Genomic DNA, 16,955 nt, shown 5'->3' on the forward strand with positions numbered 1-16,955 from the left:
GCAGGATTCTATCTCCAAAAGCTGCTTGACTGCCTTAGGGTGACCAGATGTCCCAATTTTATAGGAACAGTCCCCCGATTTTGGGAGCTTTTTCTTATATAGGCACCTATTACCCCCCACCACCTGTCCTGATTTTTCACACTTATTATCTGGTCACCCTAGACTGCCTCCCTGAGCAGCTGCTGCCATCTGCAGTATCTATTCAGCCTCCAGGTGGCTGCTGCCTCAGCACCAGCTACTCCCTTTACAGCTCCCCCTACCTTCTCAGCTACTTCTCTCCTTTGCAGATCTGGGAGGAATGCCCATCACCTCTGTACCTTATTGCAACTGCAGCCTGAGCTCATTATCTGCCCTGTCAAGGCCCCACTGCATGAACCTTCTGGCTAGTCATGGCCACATGAACTAAACACCTCTCAAGCTTTACAGCATATTACTCGTTGCTCATGTTTGTACACATGCCTGGAAGTCCCTTTCCATTGATACTGAATGGGTAAGTTGGGTCTACCAAATTTTAAAAGCTCTAGAATGATCTAGGAATTTAGAGACTGGAAATAATTACTTGTTCAGTTTCTACAACTTGCCACCAGTTTATGACTGGAACCCAATGCTATGAACTCTGACCGAACAAGAATCTTATAAAGAGCTATGGGGTTGGTTTTTTGGGCAGGGGGTTAGCAGACAAGCTCACTGAGGAGGACAAGGAGGAGGAAAATGAAAATTTATCATTTTTATTTTGTGGGTATCAATACTGTACGTTAATGGTTTTTAAAATTCCAATTTTTGAGCTACATGAGATGAGAATAAGTGTTTTATCAGGTGGTACCTATTGAGGCTCTGGGGGAATGGGCAGGTGCAAGCCCACTCACATCTAAAGCCCCAGCAGCCTAAGGAGAGGAGCTACTGGACCCAGGGTTCAGCTAATCTCAGGGGACAACTAATGATAAAACAGGATTGGGAGGGAGGGTCACAGGGTCAAAAGCAGGGATCCAGAGGGGCACACCAAGCAGAGAACACCTGACAGTGCCCACTGCTCCTCAAAAGCATCCAGGGAGCCAGTGGGCATGGCCCAGAGGAACTCTACCCAGAGACCTGACTTTAGGGAGGATTGGAAATAGGCCCCATAGTCGCAGAGCACCTCCCCATACAGCTTCCTCCTCCTGATGTGGTGGATGACCATCTTGGCCAGTGCCAGGTGGAGGTTGATGAAGAGGACTCATGACTTTGTGGTGCCATGGACGGTGTGAGTGTAGATCAGGAGGTGCTGAGAAAAGTGCAGCTAGAACCTGAGGAGGAGCTAGAAAAGGGGATGCAACCTGCTGCATTTGAAGTAGATGTGCACCAGGGTCTCCCTCTCACTGAAGAAGTGGCAAGTGTCGGGGGAGGTGGTGAACTTCACCAGGTGCACACCCATGCTCATGGCTCCATGAAGGAGCTGCCAACAAATCTCCCTATTGGGCCATGGGAACAGGGTGGAATACAGAATAACCTCGTGGGCTCCTCATTCTCCAAGGGGGGTAGGAGATCCTGCCACTTGGTGTTGGGGTGAGACATGAGGGTTTCTCAGGTGGCAATGCAAGAGGCACTGATGGTGACCAGCATTAAAAGGGATGCTTTTCATCATGGACTTAATTTCCTTTGTTGTCATATCAGAAGATAAAGTTTACCATTAAGAATAATCTTTCCCAAACATGCTGAGAATGCCTTGGGGTGGGGAAAGAAAGAGAGAAAAAGAATCTTAAAGGCTGATCAGCTCAGTCTTGGGGCACAGCTGAAAGAGAGAAGAAAAGGAAGTAACCTGGTGACAGTTCTCATTCATTTCATCAATTACAATTAAACTTGCAGTCAGGGAGTTAGGAAAAAGTCTTTGCTTTTTTAGAGCTATTTTCATTAGTCAACGTATGGGAGAAAGCTTGGGATTGAAAAAACAAAAGTGATGGCAACTTGGAATGTGTTTTGACTCCTGTAGATCTGGAGGAATCTACAAATCTGCCAAAATTCTCAAGGGACCTGCAAATGGTCTAGGCACCCAATTAACTGAAGTTTGAAGTTAGAGGCCAAATTCAGACCTGCTGTAATTAGAGGCAATTCCATTCACTTCCGCTGTGTCACACACTGTTACACTGTATCTGAATTTTGGCCCAAATAACACTGGACTACAATTTTTGAGAAGTCTGCTTCAGAGATAAAATGTGCTATTTATTATGTATTTTGAGGTGCTGAATTCAAATATGACAATTAAAACAACTGATTGGCTACTGTTTCTAAGATATTTAAGTTTTTACATTTTATGTCTATGTATATTGTGTAGATAGTAGAGTTTTAATCATAAATTGTAAACTTAGGTCTTTTCATGTGTTTATGGTTGCTTTACATGATAATATTTCACCTGTTCTGTTTATGTAACACTTTAAAAATCAGCAAAAGGGTTATATAAATAAAATTGATTATGAAACAAAAGGCAAAAAAAATTATGTACATATTTTAGTCCTATTCAGTGTCTACTCGGCGCTTCTTGGCTTGTCTCTTGTGTTCATTAAATGGAGCATCTCTTGTCACTGTCCAGCAATAGTCTGCAAGCATTGATGGGCTCCATTTGCCCTGATAGCGTTTCTCCATTGTTGCAATGTCCTGATGAAATCGCTCGCTGTGCTCATCGCTCACTGCTCCGCAGTTTGGTGGAAAAAAATCTAGATGAGAGTGCAAAAAATGTATCTTTAGTGACATGTTGCAACCAAGGCTTTCGTCTGCCTTGAGGAGGTTTTCCACCAACAACCTGTACTTGTCTGCCTTGTTGTTTCCAAGAAAATTTATTGCCACTAACTGGAAGGCTTTCCATGCCATCTTTTCCTTGCCACGCAGTGCAGGGTCAAATGCATCATCTCGAAGAAGTTCACGAATCTGAGGACCAACAAAGACACCTTCCTTTATCTTAGCTTCACTTAACCTTGGAAATTTTCCACAGAGGTACCTGAAAGCTGCTTGTGTTTTGTCAATGGCCTTGACAAAGTTCTTCATCAGACCCAGCTTGATGTGTAAGGGTGGTAACAAAATCTTCCTTGATTCAACAAGTAGTGGATGCTGAACACTTTTCCTCCCAGGCTCCAATGACTGTCGGAGTGGCCAATCTTTCTTGATGTAGTGGGAATCTTTTGCACGACTATCCCATTCGCAGAGAAAACGGCAGTACTTTGTGTATCCAGTTTGCAGACCAAGCAAGAGAGCAACAACCTTCAAATCGCCACAAAGCTGCCACTGATGTTGGTCATAGTTTATGCACCTCAAAAGTTGTTTCATGTTGTCATAGGTTTCCTTCATATGGACTGCATGACCAACTGGAATGGATGGCAAAACATTGCTATTATGCAGTAAAACAGCTTTAAGACTCGTCTTTGATGAATCAATGAACAGTCTCCACTCATCTGGATCGTGAACGATGTTGAGGGCTGCCATCACACCATCGATGTTGTTGCAGGCTACAAGCTCACCTTCCATGAATAAGAATGGGACAAGATCCTTTTGACGGTCACGGAACATGGAAACCCTAACATCACCTGCCAGGAGATTCCACTGCTGTAGTCTGGAGCCCAACAGCTCTGCCTTACTCTTGGGTAGTTCCAAATCCCTGACAAGGTCATTCAGTTCACCTTGTGTTATGAGGTGTGGTTCAGAGGAGGAGGATGGGAGAAAATGTGGGTCCTGTGACATTGATGGTTCAGGACCAGAAGTTTCATCCTCTTCCTCGTCTGACTCAAGTGAGAATGATTCTGGTGCATCAGGAACCAGCAGTCCTTCTCTGTGGGGTACTGGGAGTATAGCCGATGGAATGTTTGGATAATGCACAGTCCACTTTTTCTTCTTTGACACACCTTTCCCAACTGGAGGCACCATGCAGAAGTAACAATTGCTGGTATGATCTGTTGGCCCTCCACAAATCATTGGCACTGCAAAAGGCATAGATTTCCTTTTCCTGTTCAACCACTGGCGAAGATTTGTTACACAAGTGTTGCAGCATATGTGTGGGGCCCACCTCTTGTCCTGATCTCCAATTTTGCAGCCAAAATAAAGGTGATAGGCTTTCTTAACCATAGGGGTTATACTGCGCTTTTGTGATGCAAAAGTTACTTCACCACAAACATAGCAGAAGTTATCTGCACTGTTCACACAAGTACGAGGCATCTCTGCTCACTTTGGCTAAACAGAAATGTATCCCTTTACAAAATCAAACACTGACAAATAAGAGAGTACGACACTGTATGATTTCTAGAGCTGCTATAGGGCAATTTGTTCAGCAGAGTGATGTAAGCTTCGTTATGATTGCATCATCCATGACTTCTAGGAATAACATGATGCAATTCATATCATGTATGACGCAATACCAGCTTCAGATTGCATCATTCATTGTTTTGCCTAAAAAGCAAGTACTGTCCAAACCCAGTCATAGATATATTCATAGATCCAGTCAAAGATGTATTTTAGTCATTTCTGGTTTAAATTGAGATCCCTTCCCTTTATAACTCACTTATCCTCCACCATTCCCAAGTCAAGGGTCGTATATACTGACCCAATAGCATATCTTGAAAACTAGAGCCAATCAACAATTTTAAGCATTATTTTTCGTTCTCAGTGACCCAGAATTAGTAAAGTTTGACTACATTTATTTCAGAAGCATTTTGGCTGTAGAGCAGTGTAATTTTTCCATATGAGACCAAAGGAAAATGTAGAAGGTGTCTAATGCTGAGAATATATTTACCCCTCTTTGGCTGTAATATCCTCAATTAGGAGAACACTTAACCTTGCAAAGATCCTCTCATAGGTTTATTTTCCATAAAACTTTTTGGAAACAGATAAAAACTCAAATCTTGCAAACACACATGTGCTTAACTATAAGCATTTGACTTCAATGGGCCTGCACACATGCTTAAAGTTAGGCATGTACATAAGCGTTTGGAGGATAAGGGCCATGACTTTTGATACAAGTTTAGATTAGTACACTGCAAACTTGGACTTTCTTTTACCTAAACCTTTGGTTTGGATTTTGAGACAATCTGAGGATCCATCTCCAACTGTGCTAATGAAGAGTGACAAACCACCTCACTTTTGTCCTTTTCGTGCTTGCAAAAATCTATTGTCTCTTACTATCTCTGCTGATTAAATCTCTCTCAGGGACTGGCAGCACCACCTGTGAATTTGTTTATTTACTGCCTTTAATTCATTTCTACTCATTATTAAATCCATCTCATCAACATTCAGCACTACCAACATGAAGCATGCCACATTTTCTGGCAGATATGTTATTTGGTCCAGCTGTAGTGAAATAATAATTTGGAACCTTCCATAAGGACTCCTGAGTAATTTGTCTAGTATTTTAATATTTATACTGAACAGCTATGAACACATGATGATGACTGAGGTCCCATTATAAGAAATTGTACAAATTAATCATCTCAAAAACCATAAACCTCTGCCCCACCTTCCATTAAAGTTATGGCTGTTTAGTTATATGAATGCATTTATCAGTATCAGATCATAGAGAGACATATAGGTGAAAATAAATTCTGTATCATATTTATATTACACTTTATATAACTGAATGTTCAACAACCTTTATGTGGTGACAAAACAGTAAAAGAAATAGACTCCAAAGGAGCTATTTGGGGAACTTTCTTTCCTTCAAAGTAAGCAAAATACAAAGGCCCAGATGAATCCCATCTTCACAGCATTCAGGGAAAGAATGTGTACATGGTTTAAACAGGCCCAAATGAAGCCTATTGGTATAGGATGGTGTTTGCAACATACCTTCATTATACAAACACCAGAAATTGACCAGGCACTTAAAACAATGACATGAGAACATATAAAAAGCTTAGAGCTAAGAAAAATGATTCAAAAATAAAATGTGTTTATTAGTGATGAATGAACCTCAAACTTTTTTCAGTTCAAGTTCTGTTATAAGAAATTTGTCTGAAAAATCCAGACCTCTAGGAAACTGGACTGTAAACCTCATAAGAATAGTCTTCCTCATGAGATTCCCAGTGATTCCAGCTTCTGAACAGGCCAGACTGTTCAGTTGCATGTCCCTTTAAATCTCATTCTGTTCAAGGTGCCTGTCATTCAGATGTCTGAACATGCATATTATGAACTTGTCAGCATCATTAGTAGGATCCTACCAAATTCACGGCCATGAAAAAAGTGTCTTGAACCATGAAATCTGGTCTCCTCCCATGAAATCTGGTCTTTTGTGTGCTTTTACCCTATACTATACAGATTTCACTGGGGGGGGGGGGGCAATGGGAGGGACCAGCGTTTCTCAAATTAGGTGTCCTGACCCAAAAGAGAGGTAGGGGGGGCGGGGGGGAGGAGGGTGTCACAAAGTTATTTATGGGGGTTGCGGTATTGCCACCTTTTCTTCCATGCTGCCTTCAGAGCTGGGTGGATGGAGAGCAGTGGCTGTTGGCAGGGCACCTAGTTCTAAAGGCAGTGCCCTGCCCGCAGCAGCGCAGAAGTAACAGTGACAATACTGTACCGTGCCACTCGTACTCCTGCGCTGCTGCTGGCGGTCGCTCTGCTTTCAGAGTTAGGCTCCTGGCCAGCAGCCGCCACTTTCTAGCTGCCCAGCTCTGAAGGCAGTGCCACCAGCTGCAGCAGCACAGAAGTAAGGGTAGCAGTACAACCCCCCCACAATAACCTTGCAACCCCCCACCAACTACTTTTTGTGTCAGACCCCTACAATTACAACACCAGGACATTTCAGATTTAAATAGCTGAAATCATAGAATTTACAATTTTAAAAATCCTATGACCATGAAATTGACCGAAATGGACCGTGAATTTGTTAGGGCCCTAATCATTAGAGCAAAACAGATGTATGTATGCAAGATAGATGGGTCCTGTATCACAGAGGCAAAGAAGAAAAAAAGTGCTAAAATTCAAAGTGCTACATAACCAGTACCCAGCCTGAGAATCACAGAGAACGTATTCACCAGCATCTTCAGAGTTCTGCAAATGCTCCATGCCTCAAACCATACAAAATCTGTATAGATCCCTAAGAGATTACTGGCCTAGTAAATGGATATGCAAAAGAAATCGTTTCTAGTTTGCTGATTATGGAATGAGCATATTTACAAGTATTACCTTTTAAGCTGATTTCTAAACATTCAGATTCTGTAAATGATGTGCACTAAAGTGGGAAGAATTATTTTTAAAGCACAGTCATATTCGTTAATGGTTCCAATAGTCTCACAGTTTTTGGAATGCCTGTGAGAGTCCTTTTATTATGTAAGGGTTAGTAATACCTATCAGAGATACTAAGGGGACAAAGGCTGGACTCCATTACACTGATGTAAATATGAAGTAACTCTTCTGAAGCCAGTGGAATTTCTTTGGACTTGCTCAGATGTAAATGAGAGCAGAATTCAGAACTTGAACGTGTCCTTGACAAACTGCTAAAAGCATAGAAGAGCTGGGTGGGCCATCAATCACAGCTGTGGAATGGGTGAAAAATGTCTGCACCAGTTCTGCCAATTTTTTTTTTTTTTATGAATTTGCTGCTTCTGTGCTCTCATCACTTATGTGTTTGCTTTCTGGTAATGTTGTAGGGAACAAATGTTGCTGGAAGGGATGTTCACAAAAACAGCAAATATTTAGCAGGGCTGGTTGGAAAACAAGAATTCTATTTCACAAACAATTTTGGTTTCAGAATTTGTTTTTGTTCCAATGCAGAAAAAGTTCTCTGCGAGAAACACCCCTTCACTCCACAAACACCTTTGAGTGGCAGGTGCTTAGAGCACTCAGTTGGATGTGGGAGGACCCGGGTTTATGTCCCTGCTATGCTTGATTCCTCGTTTGCCTACTGTTTTACAGGCACAGGGCATGTCTCTGGTCATGAATTCCATCCTGGACCTCAGAAAGCTTCCCAATGAAAGTGCTTGGTCAAAACTGCTACATTTCCATGACAAGTTTAAATTACAATGAATCAGCATTTTCTGACAAAAAAAATCATGTTGCAGAAAATTTCATAACCTACTCTAATAATAAGTAACTATTGGAGAATATGCAGGGAAAGCATACTTTGAAATTTTAAGCATGACCATTGCAGAACCTTGAGACTCAGTGAACAGAAGCATCCCATGTGATCTGCATGTCCAATCCCAACAGTTCAGATTTAAGTTATCGAAAATTTACAGTGAACTACTCACTACAGATGAAAAATTATTCACCTAAATTACTCTGTGGATAATTTGGAATAATTAATAAATGAAAATAGAAATTTGGTGCCAGACAATTTGTGGATAAAACACGAGATTATATTCTTAGGATAAATTATTTGTTGTGAATTATTCACCCAGCTCTCCAAGTTGGTAACTCAGAACAACTTGTAATAGCACATTTGCACTGAAAACCATAGATAATCTATTTCAATGGCTTGAGGATGGAGGAAATTGTAATTATATTAATATTTCATATTCATAAAATAAAAGGACTGGACCGAAAGCCCCAGAGAGGTAGATTTACAATGAATAATTCCTTCAGAATTAAATGTGCAAATTAGATCAATTAAACGGCAAGGTGCTCAGTCACATTGTATGTCTAAATATTAACACATTGTGGGAATGGGAACTGAGCTTAAACTAATCTGATAAGAAATCAACAAGGTTTATGCTGGAGGTTGACAAACTTGTACATGGTATGGGCCACATCCTGATAGAGAGATTGTCTTGTGGACAATGTCCCCTCCTATTTGTGGTTAAGCAAGCCATGCCATCCCCCTGCACTCCTGTCTGTTATCACATACATTCCTATGACAACCATGGCAATTTATGCACATGGAAAAGTAACAGCAGGAAAGTATTTCATTATTTTTTAGCTATTGTTACTACAATAAGTTGCCTTGTCCTTAAAATAAATTTCATTCTCTTCTTTTGTTCTTCTCTCCCCTTTGTTCTGCTCCTCTCTTGTATGTATCCTTCAATTTCTTTTCGTTGTTTTCCCCCACTGCACATACTTCTCCCATGCCTTTCCCAGTGTCCGTCTCTGCAGCTTGTTCCCCTTCCTCCTGTTCATATTGCCCACTCATCTAGTCATCTTCCTGCCTGTTTCTCTGAACATCTTGCCTGGCCTCTTTGTTCCACTCTGCCCTGGACATTCATCTCCTCTGGGTGGCTGGATGCTCCAGACCCTGAGACCAGTTCCTGCTTCCTCTCCTTCTAGAGAGTCCTAGTTATTAGCAGCAAAGTTGGTTTATCTTTGCTTTTTACTACATTTATAGGGTCCAGGTTGTTCATTGTTGTGAAGAGCCTGGTCAGCAGTAGAAGCAACTGGAAACAAGGAGAGATAGTACCATGTGAACAACTCTTCATGGGCCACCAGCAAAAGCTCCTGTAACTTGCCGTGAGTGCCCACTGTGTGCCGATCCACAGATGATCTGAGTTGTCATAGCCCTCAGCTTTATTTTATAGCTGTATTAGTTCAAACTGTAGCAGCTTATGCTTTTTTAGCTCTGGAGGTCCCTGATTCATTCCCCAGTCTGTCAGTCACAATGGTTACTCCATTGACCACAGTTTAGAAACCACTGGGTTTATACCATTATACATACTAAAATCAATGTTAAAATGCGAAAAAGGGAATATTTTTTATTATTTACAGGAGTGTTTCTTCTTAATAATGACAAATATCTTTATTACAATCAAAATTTCTGTTTGGAATTTCTATATAAATCTAACACTCAGAGTGTTAGTAAAAGTCATGTCGTTTACAATCATTGTGCACCAATGACATAAAACTAACCAAAAGCTTAACTGTTAACTAAACTATTAACTGTTGTTTTGCGAAATAATGAACTGTTTACTAATTGGCTGAGATGTAACCTCGTGATAACAGATTGTCAACAGAGAGTAAATCCGATGTTGCATGTGGTTGGAGGAATGGCTCTGACTTAAATTTTTCTCCATGATCCGTAGTTTGAGAACTTCTGAGGTGCAGTGTATTCTGAATTCTCTGTTTGTGATGCTGTCATCTAAACACATTGCAGATAAGGGTATTTGAGAAATGAGCAGCCTAAGTTCATCAGTTGTCTTGATGGTGGGCATTTTTTGCCTTACAAAACTGAACAACAAAGGCAGTATCTAGGAAACTAGCGGCTGCACAAGACTAATATGTAGATTTATAAATGGAAACTTGTCAAATAATAAATCCAAGAACTGAAGCAGGAAATCATTTAAACAGAATCACAATTTATATATGGGTTGTGCAAAAGCCAAGAACCTTTTCTATTCTATTTACTCTGTTGTGCACACAATGCCACCAGAATGGAATCACATTATAAATCACAGCAAATGGCACCTTGGCTATTTCTCATAGGACTTTAAAGATGGTAGAGGGATTATGAGGACGAATACTCCGGAAATTAAAAGTAGCAGAATCAGAAAAAAGAAACGATATCAATGCCCTGGGCAATGTACTGTGGAAGTGTCAGTGATCTTTCATTGTCTGGTCTTGTCTTCTCTCTTCCTTAAGGAATTAAAAGCACTAAAACAAAAGGAACTAATTGTAAATAAACTGTGGAATCCTGTGGTGGATTTTTGATTGCTGTTTTCATATACTTGAAGCAAACATTTTGCGCCAGAGTAACAGAAAGAACAAATAAAGAGCACATATTCCCCACCAGAACATTATGAATAAAACAGCCATCTGGATTGAATTAACCCAAATAAATAGTTTTTAAAAAACACACATGGGCTTTAGTTTTTCATTTCCAAACTATCTCAAAGTGCCTGATTGAATGCCCACTGAATATAATGGAATGACTCCCATTTATTTCACTGGGCTCCAGATCAGTCCCTAAATATTTAGTGAGATTGGAGGTTTAACAATGTATTCATAACTTTCATTATTCACATTTTCTTTGCTCTTTCACTATAGCTAGTTTGCCTGCTTTTAAAATTCCATGTTCAAAATCATTTCAGAGGTACAAATTAAAAATAAAAAGTTAGAAAATCATCTCAACTATTTAAAGATTTTTTTTTTAATGCAGGGATGCTGAGAGATGGTTACTTGTGTGTTCTCTTTATCTTCACTTCTTTTGTATCTGTCTTTCTTTTGGATCCTTGACTTTTCTCGTTGACTCTAGGTCTTTATGGATCTTGCATCTGAATTTTGTTTTTCTAGTTCAGGAATAGATCAATAAAATCTAGGGCCCAGGCATACTATGTATCTTTCTATCTTCTGAAGCATTTTGCAAGGTCAGTTCTTAAAAACCTTTTTTCTGTTTGTTTGCTTGTATTTTTTTTTTTTTTTTTTTTTTGGAGTAAAAGTAGTGGTCTTACTGGTGCTTATGGCATATGTAGCTTGAGGTGGACACGGAGCTGCTCTGTAATAATTAATTAATACTGTATGTTGACCTTGTTGTTTGAATATTTACTGTATTAATATATAGGCTTAGTTTAATAGGGAGTGTTGGGGAAAAACAAGTGGGAAGGAAAAAGACTGGCTCACAGTAAGTGTTTGCTGAGAAGCAGCTCGAGCGTTGTTAAAAGACAATGCTGGGATATGAAAAGGCCTGAAACACAAGAGAACAAAAGAACTATGGCAGGTTTAGAAAGGAATGTTCTCCCAAGAGAAGGAGGTAGTTGTTCAGGGGTGGGGAGGAAGCAGACTGAGATACAGGCACCTTCTGAGGATGTCTAAAGAAGTTAGGCTTGCCAAGGCTACCATCAGAGAATGGTAACACTTTAGACATGCATATAAACAGTTTTAAAATCCTGTTTCCTTTCTAATGCTTTGCTTCTACTGCAAAATAAACAATACATTTGTTTTAAGAAGACCGTAGTGTCACTGGATACCATTCATCACAAAGTCTTGAAGGGAAGAACTGCAGGTAAGCATGGGCCATACACAGGGCACTGTAGCCCAGGGCCTAGTCTAAGAGTGGAAGAACTGTGGTAAAGACATGAGGCCTGACAGCTGAGGGAGTACACTCAGAGAGAACAGAGACAGGACAGGGGTGCAGCTAGTCCTGGAACTGTGACATAAGCTATACTGTGATTTTGTTTTCGGTGGACTACAGCATTGTTTCTGGGAATCTGCTGTTTTTTTGACATAGCTGGCATTTTGTGCTCTGTTCCACTACGGCCTGTGCCAGGGAGAAAGTGTGCTCTCTCGTGGAAATGTTTTTAGTTCTTTTCTTGTTTTTTTGTTCTCAATATAAAACAAAGGCCATGTAGTTACTTTTTGCATAGGTAATGCCAACAGACCCCAGATAGCAGCAGCTGGGATTAAAGCTGGGACCGCTTGAGCTAAATGCATGAGCTCTACTGCCTGAGCTAACCAGTACACCTGTCATACTCAAGGCTGTAGCAGGCTCATCAATCTCTAGTTGGCCTATCCACAACTAGAGGGGGATACAGTGCCACACTGAGCAGGTGTAGGTTACATGTACAGAAAAACACAGCCGTGTTGACTTCTATGGGTAAGGTAGAACTTTTTTTAAATGATGGTTGATTCTACTCTTGAGAATGCTTTTTATTCAATGTTGGAAATGTATTTAGGTCTGTAGCAGGGTGGTCACCCGCTCCGGCCCTGGAAGGGTAAAAGCAGCCCTGGAGAGGGCTGCAGCAGGATAAGAGAGATTAAGAACAGCTGGGGAAGCTGAGTGGGTAGCTGACCACAGCTGTGGCTGGCTGAATGAGGGCCCAGCTGGCCCTTATAAGAGGGCTGGGGCCAGAAGCCAAGAGACAGTCTCTCTCTAGCTGTTGAGAGGGATGGGCCTGGCTGCTGGGAGCTGAGTAGGGTACCTAAAGTAGAGCAGGGCTGGGGAAAGGCCAGAGGAGCTGGGGAGCTCTGGCCTGGAAACCTCTCAGGTTGCAGGCCTTGTTAAAGGCCAAGAAGGGTACTGGGGTTGCAGAGGGGCAGCCCAAGGGTAGGCAGAGGCAGCAGGTCCAAACCCTCCTTGCCAATGATGAGTGGCAATTATACTGCAGTCCGTCCCAGTGAGCGGGGGCTAGATGGTGACTGGCAGTAGCCCAAGACTGAGGTGAGGTGGGGCTAGGGGGTTGGGAGTTCCCTGGGGAGGGGAGACCCAGTGCGAGGTACTGCAGGGGGCAGAACCCCGAGAGAAGGAGCACTCAGGGCTAGTCTTTCATGGACATGTATTTAGAGGAAGAGGCATACAGGAGGTGGGACAATGAGGCTGAGTTGGCCAGCTGTAGAGGGAAATGCATTTTGTATCCTACAGTGCCATGCTCCTCAGGAATTTTGCATTGCAGAGATGACACACAATGCCTGAATCTCCTCTTCCTTACATTTTTATTGAACTGCATCATTTTTAGTGAAAGTAGGCTGCACTGTTCCCTTATGTAGTGTACATTCATATTCTTCAATATTTCTTCTCCACCTATTCTGAGATGTTGCCTCATGACAGATGTAATGAATTATCCAAACTTAGCCCAGTGATATATACATTTCAGATACCTTGTAGGTTTCCTGAACCTCTATTGGTTCTTCACATTATCCTGTGATCCTCACCTAGAATATACATGGCTTTCTGCCAAGTGGTAGAGTCCAAAGCCTTACACCAAAGCCCACTGATCTCAAAGGGAACTTCTGCACATTCCACCCTCTGCTTTGAAAATTTGTTATTTTTAAAAGCATCTAAACTGAGCGCTCAAATTCCCGGCTGCATGTCTGATCTTTCCCCTTTGAAAATCACCATGCACATGGGTTGTGAGGGTGATAAAACATACAAACAGAACACAGCAGTGATCAGCTTATGGGAGAAACACAGGCTCACTGAAGATTTGAATACAGAACTGTTGACCAGAGTTATGAAAGCGTTCGTGCTGTGTCTGTGAGTTACAAGCTGTGTTTTGCTTTTGCCATGTAATCCATTTTGAAGTATGTACAAACTAGATCTGTGTCAGGAATCACAATTTCTGTTCCACAGGAAATTTCTGACATTCTGAAATTTTGTTTCATTCTAAATTGGGCTTAATAGCTAAAATGAACTCTTCAGTTTTACTTTTATGTTATATTAGAATATGTATTCTATATACATTATATCTAATATAATACAATACAATATTTTAACAATATAAAAGTTGAAACAAAATTAATCAAAATGATCATGATCAAACAAAATATTTTGCCTTTCCCCATAAACAATGTTGAAATTCATATGTTCCTGTGAAACAGTTTGATTTTGATGAAACTGCATTTTTGAGTAACAATTTTTTCATCAAAATTTTTTGACCAGCTCTTGTTCAGACGTTTCAATAAATTAGACCAAGAATTTAGTATCCTGTTTGTCAACCTATTTCCCCTCCCAAAAAAGACTTCTCCTGGAGTCCTTTCCTGGACTCAGAGAAGCCATGATGCTTTGTAATTATTATCAAATCATCTCGTGAGTCCATTGAGGACAATATCAGTTTTGTCTTCAAGCCATTTCTCACTTGTACATGTCTGTGTATTTGCCATCCCTTAGTCTAGATGCTTAAATGATCCAAGCTTTTTTCCCCTCACAGTCATAAGCACTAACTCATCAGATCAAGATTGCCCTTTACCTCATTACTGATGAGTCAGTTCTGAATATGTGCTTGTTTAGCTCATTGATGCTCATAGGGATTTTACATAAAAATAGTTCATGACTCTGGAAATTTCACAAGAACAAATGAAAAGGCTAACTCAAGACATTTCAATTTCTCTTGCTGAACTCAGGACCACTCCAGGAGAAATAATTCCTCTCAGCTCTCTGATTTCCCATCCAGAGGCTTCTGACAAAATCAATAAGTTACATTACCAAAGAGTCAGTCATAGCAGCTGCCTTACCACTCAGCCTGGTCACTTCAGAACAGGATCTGAATTTAAAACATCCCAGTCTCCACTCTACAGGGCAGAATAAAATGAGAGAGAGAGATATTCTAAATAGAGCTGGGTGGAAATTGTCTAAAGGAAGTGTTTCATCAGAATATGGTGATTCACCACAAGTGAAATTTTCACAGTAACATGCTGCCATTGATGAAAATTTGTTTTGAAATGTAGATTGGGGTGAAAAGCATCTTGATAAGGACAAAACGTTTTCAGAATGAAACATTTGTTTCAGTTTTTAATATGTTGTAATATAAAATAAGATGAAGCAAAAATGTCAACATTGGAACAATTTTGATGACCTTTTTGATTAACCCAAAAAGCATTTATTTAAAAATAAAATCAGATTGTAGAGCATTTTGAATTTTTATTTATTTAGTCATTTCTGGAATGGAAGAGATTTTGAAATAGCTCAGCTTCTCTTGACATGAAAAATCTTGTCCTTATATAGCTGTACTGTGAAAGCTTAAATTCATTATGCTTCTGCAGTTATAAAACATATAACTGGGAAAGCATTAGACACTGAGAAAAGAAGACACATCATTGTGAAGCTCTGTGTTTCTAATGTGACTAATGTGGTGAGAGATAGTAGGTGAGCACATAGTAGCAGAAAAATGCCCAAAGCAAAATATCATAAAACAGGCACAAAGTCCCGCTTAATCTCATAGTTTGCAGCTTCTCAGGTCTCTCAGTGGAAAACACAGAGCAAATGCCATTAAAGGGCCAGTCAGAACTGAGGAAATTCCATGCAGTGGCACTTGGAGGAATTAAATTTAAAAATTGATTTGCTGCAATCCTCTATGCAGTGAATAGAAAATAGGCTGCTAGCGACAAAGAACAAGCTGGAGAATGTGACAGTTAATTTACTAATCTGGGAAGAAGGACAGTAAAAAAGCAGAACTGATGCAAATGATATTAAAGCAAAAGTTCAGGAACGCAAGAGTATCAGCATTTGCAAAAGCCAAACCCTTCTTTCTGAAAATGACACTGCTGTGGGGTGGTGTTCACAGATAGTGGAGAAGAAATTGATATCCTATATTTGTTAAAAGTCTCAGGTTACACAGAAAACAACTTTCAGATGAGATATGTTTCAATTGTAGAAATTCTTAAACAGAGTGATTAAAGACTAAAACCCAAGATATCTTCAGTTATCACTTATCATATAAAACAAAGTAACTATGAAGTATTACAAGTTACATTTTTTTCCTTAGGACAAAGCAAAATGTCCTCATTCAAGTTCCATTTTTGGGACTGTCACAGGAATTGCTAGTAGAAAATCTATATCCTCAGGACATCAGACGATTGTACTGTTCCCGTCTGACCTTAAACTCCTTGAAATCAAAATTATTCTCTGGTGCCATCTAACGACACTGAGAGGTTCACATGAGAACCAAGCTCCCAGAGCTTTCACAGTAATTCTATGTTTTCTCCACAATAGTGTAGTGGAAGTTTGCTATACATAGTAACACTTATAGGTGTTTTTTTTTTTTACAAATATCCTCCTCCTTAAAACACACTTCTTCCAGAAGGCCTGTAAAACTCAAACCTTTCCCTGCAGAGAAGTATTAACATACTTAACTGATACAAATACTTACAAAAGTTGAGAAAAATTAGGAATCCACAAGATATACCTTAAATGTATCTGTCAGACACTTCTGTTGGGTACCTGTGATATTGTGCAATATCTCTGACTGCAGGCAGGCTCATAACCCCCTTTAGCATATAAAATATGACTTTGCAGTTGGAAGGCAGTCTGGGTGCCTATGGTGCAAGCATGGGCGGTGGGTATAATTGGCCAGGGGAGACTAAGTCTCCCTGAACAGGAGGCGGTGCACCTCCCTTTGGAGGCATGCCGGCCGGCCACCTTTAGAGCGCTGCCTCTGAAAGGGCACTCGGGCCCTAGCTCTGTCCACCCTGCTTCCCTTCCTACCCCTCCTCTGCCTCTTCCCCTGAGGCCCCACCCTCGCTCCCCCTCTTCCCATCCCCACTCCTCCCCTTCCTCCAAGGCCCCCCCACCTACTGTTCATGCCTCTCCATCCCTGGCGGGCGGAAGGGACCTCAGAGGAGGGCATGAAGAGGCGTGAGCAGTGGGGAGCCAC

This window comes from Trachemys scripta, chromosome 2 (assembly GCF_013100865.1).
Source record: "Trachemys scripta elegans isolate TJP31775 chromosome 2, CAS_Tse_1.0, whole genome shotgun sequence".
NCBI classification, from domain to species: domain Eukaryota; kingdom Metazoa; phylum Chordata; order Testudines; family Emydidae; genus Trachemys; species Trachemys scripta.